Source organism: Cygnus atratus, chromosome 2 (assembly GCF_013377495.2).
Source record: "Cygnus atratus isolate AKBS03 ecotype Queensland, Australia chromosome 2, CAtr_DNAZoo_HiC_assembly, whole genome shotgun sequence".
NCBI classification, from domain to species: domain Eukaryota; kingdom Metazoa; phylum Chordata; class Aves; order Anseriformes; family Anatidae; genus Cygnus; species Cygnus atratus.
In genome coordinates, this window is record NC_066363.1 from 53,761,705 (window position 1) to 53,775,433 (window position 13,729).

Sequence of the window (13,729 nt, forward strand, 5' to 3'; positions counted from 1 at the left end):
GAACGGCAAACCATTCCCATGGCTACACCTGTGACTATCCTCATTGAAGCCAACAAACTTTCACAACGTGACAAAGAAGAGAGTCTCACCTTGTGTGAATTTAAGCCAAAATTTTGCCTTTTTTTCCCCCCTCAGCTGTGACAGACAGACAGCTCTGAATAATTTTTTCCATTGCTTCTAATTAAGAAATGGAGACATTATCCACAGCCCTCGGTCGTTGTACATACTTCAGAAAATACAAGTTTCCCAAAAGTGGTCAGAAATTCAAAAAGTAAAGCTTTCCTCGTCGCTTCTTATCCCTCCCTGCCCACAGCAAACAACCCCAAACTTAGAACAAAGACCAATGCACAAAGAAGGGGCAAAGGGGACTTCCCTTAATACCTGCACAGGGGCTGCACCTACTTCACCATTCCCCAAAGCTGCTTACATTATGAACAAACCCCAAAATACTCTGTTTAAGTTACCCTGCTGCCCTGCTCCACCGTGTTTCTTCTCGCTTATGTTGTGTTTCTGCTTTCTCCAAGGAGCCTCCTCTCACTCGACATGAGTAAAGGCTGCAGCAGCCGAGCCTACAGACTTGTAGGAAGAGGACAAAGCCCTCTGAAGCTGTGACACAAATCCACCGAAGGCTGGAAGTTCAAAGTGAAACGAGGACAATCTGTCCATGACTCATGCCACCTAGAAATGATTCTTAATTTAAGAAAAAGTGTTAGAAGGATTATTTTATGGAGTGTCACCCCACTGAATCAACCAGCTTCTGCCTCTCGTTTTTTCCCCGATTCAAGTACAGGGTGGTTGGGGACTCTATATTAAGATCGAAATCAGTGTAAAATCCTCCTCCTCTCACGTACACACTTACATTTTTAATGTTCTGTTACAGAGACAAATACTCTTGGTTGAGGGACAGATTCCCAGCTACCCTCCAGACTTTTTGCATGACCTATGGGCAAATGATACGTGATGCTTCCTGAAGGGCTGAAATAGCTGTAAATGACACTTGAGCTTGTCCAGCGCCTTTTAAGTACCAGAGTTTGGCTCCAAAAGCACATCATCGCTTAACCCCCATTTTCCTGTGCCTCAGTTTCCCCCTTCTCCACGGTGAAGAGAACAGCGCTCCCCCAGCTCAGCGGGTCGCTGCAAGAGACATGACAGCCCTGCTGAATTAGTGGATAACGTGGTAACACGGACAAACTAACAGGTACCTCTTAACTCATCTGAAACTGAAACTTCACGTCCCCAGAAAACGACCCTGTAAGCAAAAACGAGGAGTCGGGCATCAGTCCGTCCCTCTCTGGAGCTGTTTTGCTGGACATTCATTCCGCTCGTACGACTCCCTTCTCCTGGGTGCTGCCGGCGAGCGTGGGGGAGACTGAATGGATTCACTGTAGTCACACAACAGCTTTACAGCTGCTGAGAAAAGGCCTATTGTAGCCCTGCATTTTACTATCTCGAGTAGCATACATTAATTTGCTGTGCAGCTCCCATTACCCATCTGATCTTTACAGAAAAAGGAGCAACAAATCTGGGTTTGCCAAACGGAAAGTGGTTTGAATGTGATGGAAGGTTTTTTTTTTTTTTTTTTTTTTTTTTAAAAAAAAGGGGGTTACATACAGTTTATGCAACCAAGGATAAAACGCTAAAAATTCAGAGTAGCAAAAAAACTTTAAACTGGTCCTGCCCTCCTTTTTTTTTTTTTTTTTTTTTTTTCTTTTTGCCACATCATGATACTGTGAGCCAAATTTCAAGCTCAGAAGACAGCGGCAGGCCTGCCATGTGCATGTGTGCTCTTCCTGCAGCGACCGGCTGCTCGTGGCTCGCACCTCTGTGCGTTTATGACATTTGATCACATTAACTGAACGCTATTAAAAACAACAGTAAAATCTTAACACGGAACGATTCGGTCGCACACTCGACAGTCAGATGTGATGGACTTTGCAAAAACACGTGCAAGTAGATTTGACAGCCCATTTCTAAATGCCTTGATTTTCCTGCACCGTGCCTCAGCTTGAGGCAGGGAGGAAAGACAGTCCTGCATCAGGCACATTCCTCCCAGCATCCGACTACTCCACTCTCCCCCTTCTGGAGAAACGGATGCAGCTTCAAGCAAATTAGACGAGTATTTTGTCAGCTCTTTTCATTCTTCTCAGTGCGATAAATGAGGCAGTGCACCGTTATTACAGACTCCAGACTTATTCTGAAGTCCGGATCCCCTTGCCTCCTCCCGCACACATGGCATTGACCCTACCAGCTGCAAAGAAGCTGAATTTGGCCACAGTTCCCTAAAAACAGTGTTGCATCAAACCTACAGCATGCTGTACTGCTACAGTACCCTGGAAATTCAGTGATGATCAATCAGCACATATCTCCCCCAAACATGCTACTTCCCACACAAGCTCTGAGGCCAGACAAAAATCTCAAGGTATTTCCCTCTGCCTCCAGAGCCATAGGAATGCAACAGGTGCTGTGCTGTTCTGCAGCTACAAAGCAGAAATATTTTGCTTTTTAATGCGAGCTGAGACAGACAATCCCCCTTGCTTTGGCAGACAGAGACGTTAAGAAAACCTCTCAAGAGTTGCAACCTGGCAAAATGCCATCAGCGGGACCCCCCTCTCACCCCAGCCTTCCCTCATTTTGCACTTGTGCTTTTCTCAAAGCTCTGCATGGACTGAGCTGATTTTCCATTCCAGTCAACTGGCACATTAATTATTTTAGCATGACTTGACTATGATCAACACCAACGAAAAACCAAGGCAGTGGAAACAAAGAATCGAGAGAAGAAAGAAATTAAACCCCAGGACGAGCAACAGAGAAAGGCTCAGCTTATGTTTCCTGTGGATGGGGAGGGGAAGGTGATTCTCCTGTACACATTTTTGGATTTGGGGTAGGCTGAATATTGGGACAAGCTATGAAGGATGGGGAAACGGCAGCACCAGGCTCATTGCATACTCCCTGTCCCATCAGTGGGAGGATTCTTGTCCCCACATCTGCAGAAAAGGTGATAGAGAGCCATGCTCTCCCGCTTACCCGGAAGGATGTTAGGCCTTCTTTCCAGGTCATAATCAGCCTTGCCTACCCACACACTGACCTCAGACTCTCCTGGGCACCTTTGTAAGTACCTCATTATCCCAGGATCTGAGTACAGCACCAACATTTGGGAGAAACGCATCTGAGGCTCATCCTGCCACAAGCGGACCTGCTGTACAACCACCTGCGCTCACTGAGGTGCAAACCTCCTCCTCTCACTTCTTCTGAAAGCCAAAAGTGCCAAGATACGAGCACCTGAACACCACCTGCTCGCACCCTCGCAGGATGACCTGGCCTGGAAAGTAGTATCTTTTGTAAAACTTCAGTGCTCTGCCCCCGAAAAGCAACAAGTTAGTGTCTCTCTCTGCTAAACGCCACGTATAGTTTTGAAAGAGATGTTAAGAAAATGAAGTATGACATGATCTGCAGTATCCAGGTACATTCTGAGCTCTTCAAATTCAAGGGCTGTAGAACAAAGAAGAAACACGTTCTTTGGGAGAGATGAATCTGGTATTTTTCCTACTATTTCTGCTTTACTTACACCAGCTCGCCTACCTTATAGCTATACGAGGTTGGATTTTGAGACGCGTTCATTTGCTGGTACATATGGAGATTACACAATCCATATTCCGTATACATTTAAACATCTCCAGTGCCACAGAGAAAACAGGATGCTTCAGTAGAAACCTGTGGCGACCTTTGTTGCAGGAAACTTTGGAGGTTTGACCACAAGCTTTTTTTAGAACAGAAATTTGACTAAGCCACAACCAGCTCAGCACCACTGTAGTTAACAAATGGTCTCACATTTTAAGATTAGCAAGACTATGCTGGCAGCCTGGCCAGCAAATAAAATCTTCCAGGCAAAGAACAAATGTTGTCCTCTGCCTGGGTTAAGTGAGTTGGTTGGCTACAAAGCATGGTTGGCTATTGCAGCCAAATCTACTCTTTTAATCAAGGAGAGACAAGACGCTGAAATAGATGAAGCTTTTACATAAGCCTACTTGCCCAGGCTTTTTTTTTTCCTTTCCTTAAAGCACTGTGCTACTGCCTCTGTCATCTCTACTTCTACTTCCTTTTCTTCAGCACAAATCGTAATACGAGTACTTCAATAAATTACAGGTTTGGTAGTAAGCTCTTAGGGCTGCCAACTGTCAGATCCAGAAAGCAGGACTGTCACATCTGCCAGACTGGCTCTCACACCTACTCTCTAAGGTAACATCATATATTTTTCAAAGTCATGCTAGCAATAATATGACATTACATCTCACCACACCATATGTTCCTTCCCTGCCTCAGGACACACACCAAAAAGAGCCTACACACCTTTAAATTACGGATGCCTAGCCAGTGTCCTATAATGACTGATAACCTCAGTTCAGTGCAGGATCTGAGCACCCTCTTGCATTTAAGGATGTGAGCACTGTCTGCTGTGGCATATGCTAATGTCAGCAAGTCAAACACAAATGTGAGTCTCTGTTAAGGATGGGTCATTATTTGTTAAGCATCTAACGTGCACTTGCCATTGTATAAGCTCCTAAAAGAAGATATGATCCCTCTTTCGGTAGAAGATTTCTTCTTTCTAACTTCTCAAAACAACCTTCCTTTTCTGAGGCCTACTCACACCAACCTTCCCCTTTCAGTAATAACTATGAAAAAAAGGGAAGAACATTAAGAAAGAAAAATTATGAAATGTGTTTTACTAACTGGTACAACTACGAGATCAGATTGCTGAAATACACCTCTCTTTCTACCCCTTTATCCCACAGGTTCTCTGTAGGGCACATCCACATTTCTGCTTTTGCTCCGCTCAGGGCTATGGCTTTCGAAGCAAGCCTCCGGATGATCCCCCCTGCCTGAGCTTGTGGGGTGGTCCTGGAGCACATGAACTGAATCCCTCTTGGGAGGAACTAAACTAGAAGCAACATGTTCTCCTGGAGCACAACTAAAGCTACAAACGGGCATGCAGTCAGTGGGACCTGACTGTTTAGAAGTAAAAGCAACCCTGAAATTTGCCTGACGTGAACCTCAGGATCCCAGCATCAAGTTCTCCACCATACAGATCTTCCCCACTTACTCCATGCCGCTTACTAATGTTGTCATAACCATTAAAAAAAAAAGTATTTTGCTGTCATGCATCATTATGCCACCAGAAAAATAAGAACACCGTATTATATTCTAATTTAACATTACAGCAGTGTAATAGTGACAGGAACAATAGCATCTTAAAGTGAACAATGGAGATAGAAGAGAGAACAAAGTAGTTTGAGCTACAATAACTAACAATTTCTGGAGTTATAAAATTAATCCTACTTTACCTTTAAAATACTTTCTCATCTTCTTCCAACTATACAGTAAAGAATCATTATAGAAAGGAAAAAGTAAAACAAAACAGATATGAAAGAAAAAAATACTACCTTTCCCCCACTGAACTCCATGAAAACGGTAAACTTTAGGCACTAGTTGCAAAAACAGCCAGCAGAAAATTTCAGGTAGTAATGCTTTTTTAAGGTGACTGCGTTGACATCCCACCTTAAGTCAAATATCCTCTGATATTTTCCTCATGGTGGATCTTACGTGCTCTTTCCAAATGTCACTAAAAAGACCCCCCATAATCTCGAAATTCCTCAAAATTGATTTAAGTAGTAAGACGGTCATCCCACCTTTTTTCAGTGCAGGAAAGCTAAGGATCCTGTGACATGATGTCTAACTTTCTCAGTTACCTTTTCCACCCCCGGAGGTTTGCAGGCCACCACCCTGAAGCCACACATCCACACAGTCCACCACATCTGTTGAAAACACTATCGAGAAGCAAAAAGGCATCTTTTCCTCACAAGCCGTTTTTCCCCTAGCAATAACAAAAGCATAATAACACAAGTGTTTCACTGGGAGTTGCTAAGAAATACCTGGTGGTGGAAAGCTCCTTGCATTCCTGGTGCAGGAAACAAACTAAAGCTGGTTGCTCCTTCTGCTCAGGTTTTGTTAAACTTCTCTGGACCTGACAGCAAATTCCAGACAAGGAATGACACTGACCACTCTGCTGAGGACCTGGCCGAGGCCAAGTGAAACGCCTTCCTTGTACCCGAATACTTCTTGAAAGCTTCTCTCTTCCTTCACGTGCCTTCCACTGACCCTCGGCACACGAGACAACTCTGAGCTCACTGCGAGCCGGAAGCCAAAACCCGGAGGAAGTATGTGTAAAATCCACAATCTCACTTCACCACCACTGTCCGTTTTCATGAATGAAAAGGGCAAGGACAGCGGGGGAAGCCGGGCCCTGTCACGACTGCCAACATGCTGTGTGTCCCCTCTCTCAAAATCATCGTCAGTCTCTGTTTGTTTCCCTCAAAGACAATTGTTTCCACGAGTGAGACACGTGCTTTCTAGTGGGGCTTATTTTTAAGAGTGCAGCTTTGTGCCTAACCCCTCACCTTGCATTTCCAAGAGCCACCTGAGGTGGTTTTGGACCTTTAACAACTGGTCTGAGTGTTGAAACCACATTCATGAGGGACTCTGAGCACAGGACAGAAGAGGTGAGTGGTCCCACAGGCTGGGCTCTAAGCTCCAAGCCCAGATGCAGGGGTCAGCACTGCATTACGCCTCCCATCCAGCCTCGGCCACGTCACTTTGTCTCTCTCTGGTTCCATTTGCTACCTGCAGAACATGGGAAAGGAGCATGCTGCTGGCTCAGAACACAGAGGGAAGCTGGAAACCTAAAAATACGACATTTATTGGGCCAGTATAGCAAAAGATACTCTCCCTCCTTAAAAGACCGAGTAGCGGTGGAGTTCATGAAGGCTGGTTTCTGGTGCCTTTGCCTCTGGCACGGTAAGAGGCACGATCTGAGTAAAGCTAGCCCTGCCCTGGGAGCCCTCTCCCATCTGCAACAACATGGGCGAGCCTTTCCTTCAGAAAGGTCACCGATTTCTGTCGCTGCCCTACATCCAACTGTCTGTTTCATAAAACTGCTAGGAATTCAAGGTCTTTGTGATCTCAACCTTTCTGTTAAATTTAGCTGAAACTGGCCAGCGGATTCCAAAGTCATTACAGGGAGACTAAGAGAAAGATAGCATGCTCCGGAAAGAAAACAAGCTAAAATATCAGTCTTGGCCCATGAAAAGCAATGTTGGATTGGCAAGAAAGGTAAACAACTGGACCTGATGTTAAAATTCAGAACTGTAGTGCCAATTCTGCGAGATTAATTAGCACTAAATCCAAGCATAGTCTTGCCCAGAGAGATTTATTTTACTTATGCTGGTTTGAAACACAGCTTTACTTTTACTTACTGTGAGTTGCATTCTGCTTATGAATAATATTAGGTATGTTTTCTGGGGAATTAAATTGTAATCTTTCCTCTGTTCCATTTCTTTAACGCATTCAGTTTACTACTGTAACTTGTTTGTGATACCACTCAACTGCAAATACAGAAAGTGGGACAACATTTTGTTCCTATGCAAGACAGGAAAAGTGTATATGTAGATTTAGGTACTGATAACAGATTGAAATCTGCTTCAGATGACACAGGACAAGTAGGTGTCTGGGGTTTTTAGAGGGAGGTGAGGTAGAAAAAGGGTTTTTCCCCTGGAGAATTGAAACAAGGTATTTTCCTTTAATGTGATTCATAATATAAGATAGATAATGACAACATCAGGAACAAAGCTAAGTTTGTGGAAAATTCACAATGCTGCATATTGTTATGTACGCTTTATTTGCTTTGGTGAACAGTTTGTAAACAGTAAAAACACCAAACCTCCAACTTATGTAGGACACATGGGCTGGAGAGCAGTCTAATCTCTTCAGCAATTATTCAGACCTGGGACAAAACTGCTTTCAGCCTGCAAACATCTGTCATCCCAAAGCTAGAACTCAACACAGCTTCATTTTCCAGTGCCAACCAGAGCACATCTTCAGCTCACACTGTCCTTTCCACGTTCCTCAATCTCACACCCAGGGTTTCTTTTCGGTGTCTACAGCCAGTGACTGCAGCACCACGTAACTCTCCCACCGCCACCGTCCCGCACAAAATGAAAGTAACCCTGCAGCCAGTCTCTGCAGAATCACCGAGGTTTGCGAGGAAACTAACTGGACAAGTTCCCTTCCAAGGGGTGGAAAAAACAACATCCAGCTTTCAGCAAGGGGAATGTTACTAAATAGAGCTAATGATCACCACATAATCACTTTAAAAGAAATACTGCAGTGTCCAAAAAGCTACAAAACCCCTCCTCGTGCTAGTCCCTGGACTCATATTTTATGCTAAAATGCACATGCCTCGATGACCGGGTATATATTCAAATGTAATATGAACCACATTAACCAATTTAGGCTTTAAGCATGAAGTCAGAGATTTTAAAAATCAGCAAAGACCATTAAGTGCCTTTAGACTTATGCTAATCCATATGAGAGACTATACAATTTCAGCCTAAAATCCCTTATGAAGTGGGAATCACCCTTCCATTGCTCGTGAGCATTATCCAGCCCCAAAAGCTGCAGTGTAGCATTTTCAGAGAGACATCCAAACTCTATTAAAAAAAAAATCATCCACCCATGATCATACCTAGGCCTCTTCACAGTTATTACTGGGATCTTCTCCTTATCATTAAAAACAAGCTGATCTGCAATAAAACATTGTGAAGGAGGGATACTTTCCCGCACAGCCAAATCCCTATGAGTGTGAGTTTCACTGAGTATAGGCACGTTCGTACTGTAGAAAAAAGCTAAACAGAAAACAAAAATCCTTCACTGTCATTTAAATATTTTTTCAGAAGTGCTTTCCATGTATCTTAAAAGCCTCCTCAAATTAACATTTGCTATTTAAAATCTCTGTCTTTGAAAAATAATGGCAGTTGATCAGCATGCAAGGCATGAGATATTTTCATTTGCTGCATCTTTTTTGGAACACCGAAGCATGTATGAACAAATGGATGTGGATTCCCTCCACTTTACATGCCATCAACACCACGAGCTACCCACTGGAAGTGAGAAAAGACTTGTAATTTGGGGGTTTTCCTCCATCATCAGGTTTTGCTGGAAATTCTCCTGAATAAGCCCAGGAGGCTCCTTCAAGCCCCAAACCTATCCATTCACGTGCTTAACGTCAGGGACTTCAAGAAGTGAGCAGGACTGCTCGGATTTGGAAGCCAAACGCCTGCCCAGCCAGACCTGTAACCCAAGCCAGCCAGCGGTACCTCTGCTAGCCGTCCCGGGAGCCGAGCAGCTCCTCTCCGCTCCTCCAGCTCCCCCTCTCCCTGTATTTCCAGGAGCAAGGAGAAGAACAAATGGGCCTTCTACTGTTTGCGCTAATCACCTGTTAGTCACATTAGTCTGAAAGGCAAACTGACACATCTACTCGTTTTGACTGTTTCCAGTATTTATAGTATCATTTCTCTAGGACTGTGAAGTAGCTGCCAATTATTACTAGAATTTGGCATGCAGAAGCTCATGTATATGAAAAAACATGATCAAACAATATGCAGCTCATTAAAGGAAGTTTATAACTCCGTTCCCTGCCCTAATACTCTGTTTTTATCTCCTGGAAATATTTACCACACCACCTGATTAGGCTGAGCTCCTTCATGTATTTTGAAAATACAAATTATGCCATCAGTCATCCGCAGTATGACAGTAAACTTGCAATTACACAACTTTGGGAGCTCACGCAGTGCACCAAGGCAAGCACAACCCAGCCCCAAGTGCTGGCACAGTGCAGCCGGATTATCCGATCGTTACCCATCGAAAAAGAAAACTCGGGCAGTAAAACAGCTCACGCCCTGAAGAACAAAGCCAGGACCGGCTCTAACCCTGTGGCCAGGGTGAATGGAGCCGCATCTCTCTGCTTTACCTCCGCAGGCACAGAAAGAGGGCAGTGCTCGCAGTGCTGCTGGCACGCTTTCCTGCGAGTACAACAATGCAACCTGAAGGCTCATTTCCCAGAGTCGGGCATCTGTGCCAAGAAGTTATCGGACCCTAATCCTATGTTAAGACCTACTGTCATTCTTTCTCTTCCCTCCAGCTTGCTTTTAACATGATGCTTCTCACAAACACTGAGGATTCAGTCCCACACATCTGCGCAGAAGCACACATCCAGGGTGTCACTCCTGGCCTCCAGCAGCAGGATCCAACGCTTCTGGACCGTGTTGGCTCAACACAATTAACCCCACAGCCAACAGGAGAGGCAATGAGCTTAAGGACCTTGAGAAACCTACCCTTAAATATCTGCATTCTTCCTCATTTCTGTGTCGCATCGCAAACTTAAAAGCCCCTCCCCACGCAACACTGACAATAATACCCGCAGCGAACCAGCAGGCAGAAAAGAAACGCAGCTGTACGTGTAAAATTCATGCTCAGGATTTAGGAAGACGCTCTGATCTCATGCCTCTGCCATACCACAACTAACCAATTCCCCCAATGGTTAGCAGCTAGTTTCCTCTCTAGTGATGTGACATACTATCTCGATTCACACGATACCGGATTCCCAAGGCTGCAACTCATTCAGAAAGCTAGCACAAATGTCACGTCCAATTTAAGATCTAAATGAGGCTTTAAAACACAGGCTTGTAACTGCAGAAGCCTCGAGCCAGGCTGCTTGTGAGGGGAGAGCATCATCCGAGCGAGCCTTTCTGCCCTCAGAAGCCCCAACCTATCTGTTCAGCGTGAGAGGCGCAGCACAGGTAGCCGCAGAGGACTGCTCTTCTGCATCTCCTCGTGATGTGGAAGGGAACAGCGATTGGTCCCGAGCAGATCTGCATGGCACCAGTGATCTATTTATACAGCTCTAGCGGGCTGAAACTCTGCCTAGAAACTGCAGCCATCTCTTCAGCTCTCACACTGAAGAGGCTGGTTGTCTCTAATTCTGATTCCCATGGTGTTCCCTGCAAAAATGACAATTATTTTAATTTTGCGTGGGGGAGAGCTGCCGGCGTGCTTTGTACGTCTTTCTATACACCAGCTTCAAGATTCTTACACCCGAAGGATGTAAGGATTATCCACTTTGTCACTGGGTGTTACATTCCACATCTGTGATTTACAATATGGCCACCCAAATTAGATCAAGGATAACACTCCCCTCTGTTCGGTCCAATTAGTCAGTAGGCACTGAGAGTTTCTCTTTTTTTCTTAAACATATGAAATAATAAGAAAACAAAAAATGCCATTTAGAGTCATACTATATCCAACTGTCATTTGTAAGACTTTACTGTATTATTAGTCAGAGCTTCTGGTGACAATGTAACCCACAAGACTGAAACTTGAGTGGTTTATACATGTCATCAGAGCCTTAGATAAAAATGCTGCCTTAGAAAGTGGGAGTATTTAATTTTTTATAATACTTTTGTACTAGTATAAAGTATTCACTTAATTTACATCAGTGACTTCTTTTCTTAAGGTATTTGTATCTGTTTGATCTTTTACAAATATCTAGTTCTCTTCTTCCGATCTAATAATGCCGAGCACTTTGAAGACATTTTGCTGGGCTTATTAATTAGAATTCCTACAAACCTTTAGGGTTTGGGTCTTTTTTTCCTCTTTTTTTTTTTTTTCCAAACCAGGGCACAGCACTTGCAAAAGCAAATTTGCACCATCCCCCCCCCCCCCTCCAAGTCTCAAATTCATTTTATGAAGAGGCAGGGATTAGTTATGTTACTTGGTAACAGCTGCTCGGCGTAGTGGCTGGTATTAGGTCTCTGTACAAACTCATGTCCGCAGACTGTAAAAGGAAAAGCGACAAATTCTCTGCTCCAGCAGAAAGGCTAAACCCCACTGAAAACCAGCTATGGAGGAATGCGGTGACTCAAGGTCAACAGCCAGAGCTGCGGACACTACCACTAGTCACACTGCATTATTAATTACGTACCAGAACCTGATTACTGACTTTTCTAGTACAGAAAAAGCTCACAAAAATGGAACGTTATCAGAGCATAACACATTAAAAATGTGCTTACTGGAATGAAAACTGGACGAATCAGTTGATTTTATTGCAATTTTCTACCCATTCATACTGCTCCAGTGCTGCTTCCCCATACTCATGGATGCATGCATGCACACACACGCACAATTTTGGGAAGTGAAGGACTAAGAAATAGGTTTTGTGAACAAGCAAAGAAGTAGAAATTAAAGAACTGATTCATCAAACCAATTTCCGTTGCCTCCAGTGGAGCTTGACTATGGTTAAAGTGTTTTGTTGAATCAGGCTCCTCAAAACACGGCGCTGCTCAACTTGTTTCGTCTGATCAGGACTTTAGGTGAAATGTAACACTTAAAAGGGACTAAAGGTAGGGAAACGCTCAGGTTTAGCAAATGAAAACCTTGTAGGAATTCTGCTAGTTAGGAAAAACCCCGTAGTGGCTTCGTAAATTTTCATCACCTCTAGCAGTTTTTGAATAATGCAGTGGCCTTTTTGGCAGCTTCATGAAGCTGTAATCTGCACAAGAAGTTCTACAATGTCTCAGCACTTCCTGGGGACTTTTAGCAGTAGGATAGTCTTGCAACACAAGCAGAGATTAATCATTTTCTAATGCATAGTAATAAATAATGTATCCCCCATAGTACATAAATTAAAGCTGTAATTCCATCCTGGTTCTGTGATGACACCAGAAGCCCAAGATGGAATTTCAGCCTCGTTATGACCAGTCAGGATACACATTATTCCTTAAATTATGTTCTGAGAGTTGATAATGAACTGAGAAGTTCTGAAGGCATTACCAAAAAGAAATAACGTGTAATTACAAGCAAAAAGCAAAATTATGAAGTCAGATATTGTTTGCAGATCTTGCTAAAGTAAGCAATAAATCTCATCCCTGAAACGCCCACTCAGCATATTTCTAACAAGGCAGGCAAAGATCACTACTACTATCAGAAGACTGCAAGTTCTTCTAGTGCCATACAGCAATGCCCCCCTGACAGACACCAGTAAGAGACCACACGTTACAGATCAGGTACCAACTGGGTGCTGTACTGTTCAAACTCACATGTACACTTAGGATTCTGAACCTAGCTCCCCCTCGAACCCTACACAGCATTTTACTCAAAAGTCAAATTAGCATCCTACAGGTACACAACTACAAGTACAAAATACCAAGAGGAAGTCACAATAAGCCCCAAATCTGCATCCCTGTTTGACAATAAACCTACCAAACAAGCAAAGCGCTTGTGATGGGAAGTGTTTTGTGTTCTTGATGATTATGTAGAAAACACAGTCTAAGTTCTTAAAGATTTTCATGAAGAACACAGTCCTGTATCATTTTTTCTGCAGACAATTTCAAGAAAACTTACAAAGACTCTAAAGGCATCTTACAACTTTAATAACAAACACTTTAATAGAAGAAGTTTAGAAGTATGAAGACAGAGAGCCAATCTATCTAGCCATCTATCTAGAGTCAACTGCTGCATTCACCCTGGACTTTTGATACCAATTCCCATGATTTTTAGCAAATCCTGCAAGATTTCAAGTAGGTCTGGAGTCAGTTTTTTTTTTTTCTGAGGAAAGAAGAAAATAACCTTCTGACCATCTTATACAAACAAGGCATAGAACTTTACAGCATCTCCCATGGCTTGGAGTGGTTCCAGGTTCTGAACTTTTTTTCATGGTATTATTCACAAATTTGACCTTTTCTCCCAACCCTCACCGTTCTTGATAATGTGAGAATCTAAGTCACACTCACTCTCTCTTGCTCTCCCCCTTTAAATTGTTAGCTCACAGAATGGTAAGGAAAAG

General features: G+C 43.5%; 1 protein-coding gene across 22 annotated transcripts in view; it reads right to left on the reverse strand.

Moving 5' to 3' along the window:
* The window catches only part of ATXN1 (ataxin 1), a 215,768-nt gene that overhangs the window by 156,033 nt on the left and 46,006 nt on the right, over positions 1 to 13,729 (reverse strand). Inside the window, exon 1 of one of the 22 annotated variants that reach the window (XM_035549630.2) lies at positions 465 to 685. The exons of the other annotated variants lie outside the window; for them this stretch is intronic. The gene's annotated coding sequence lies outside the window, so the exon portion shown is untranslated. Of the gene's footprint in view, positions 1 to 464; positions 686 to 13,729 lie in introns of those variants that run through there. 22 annotated transcript variants of the gene reach the window in all.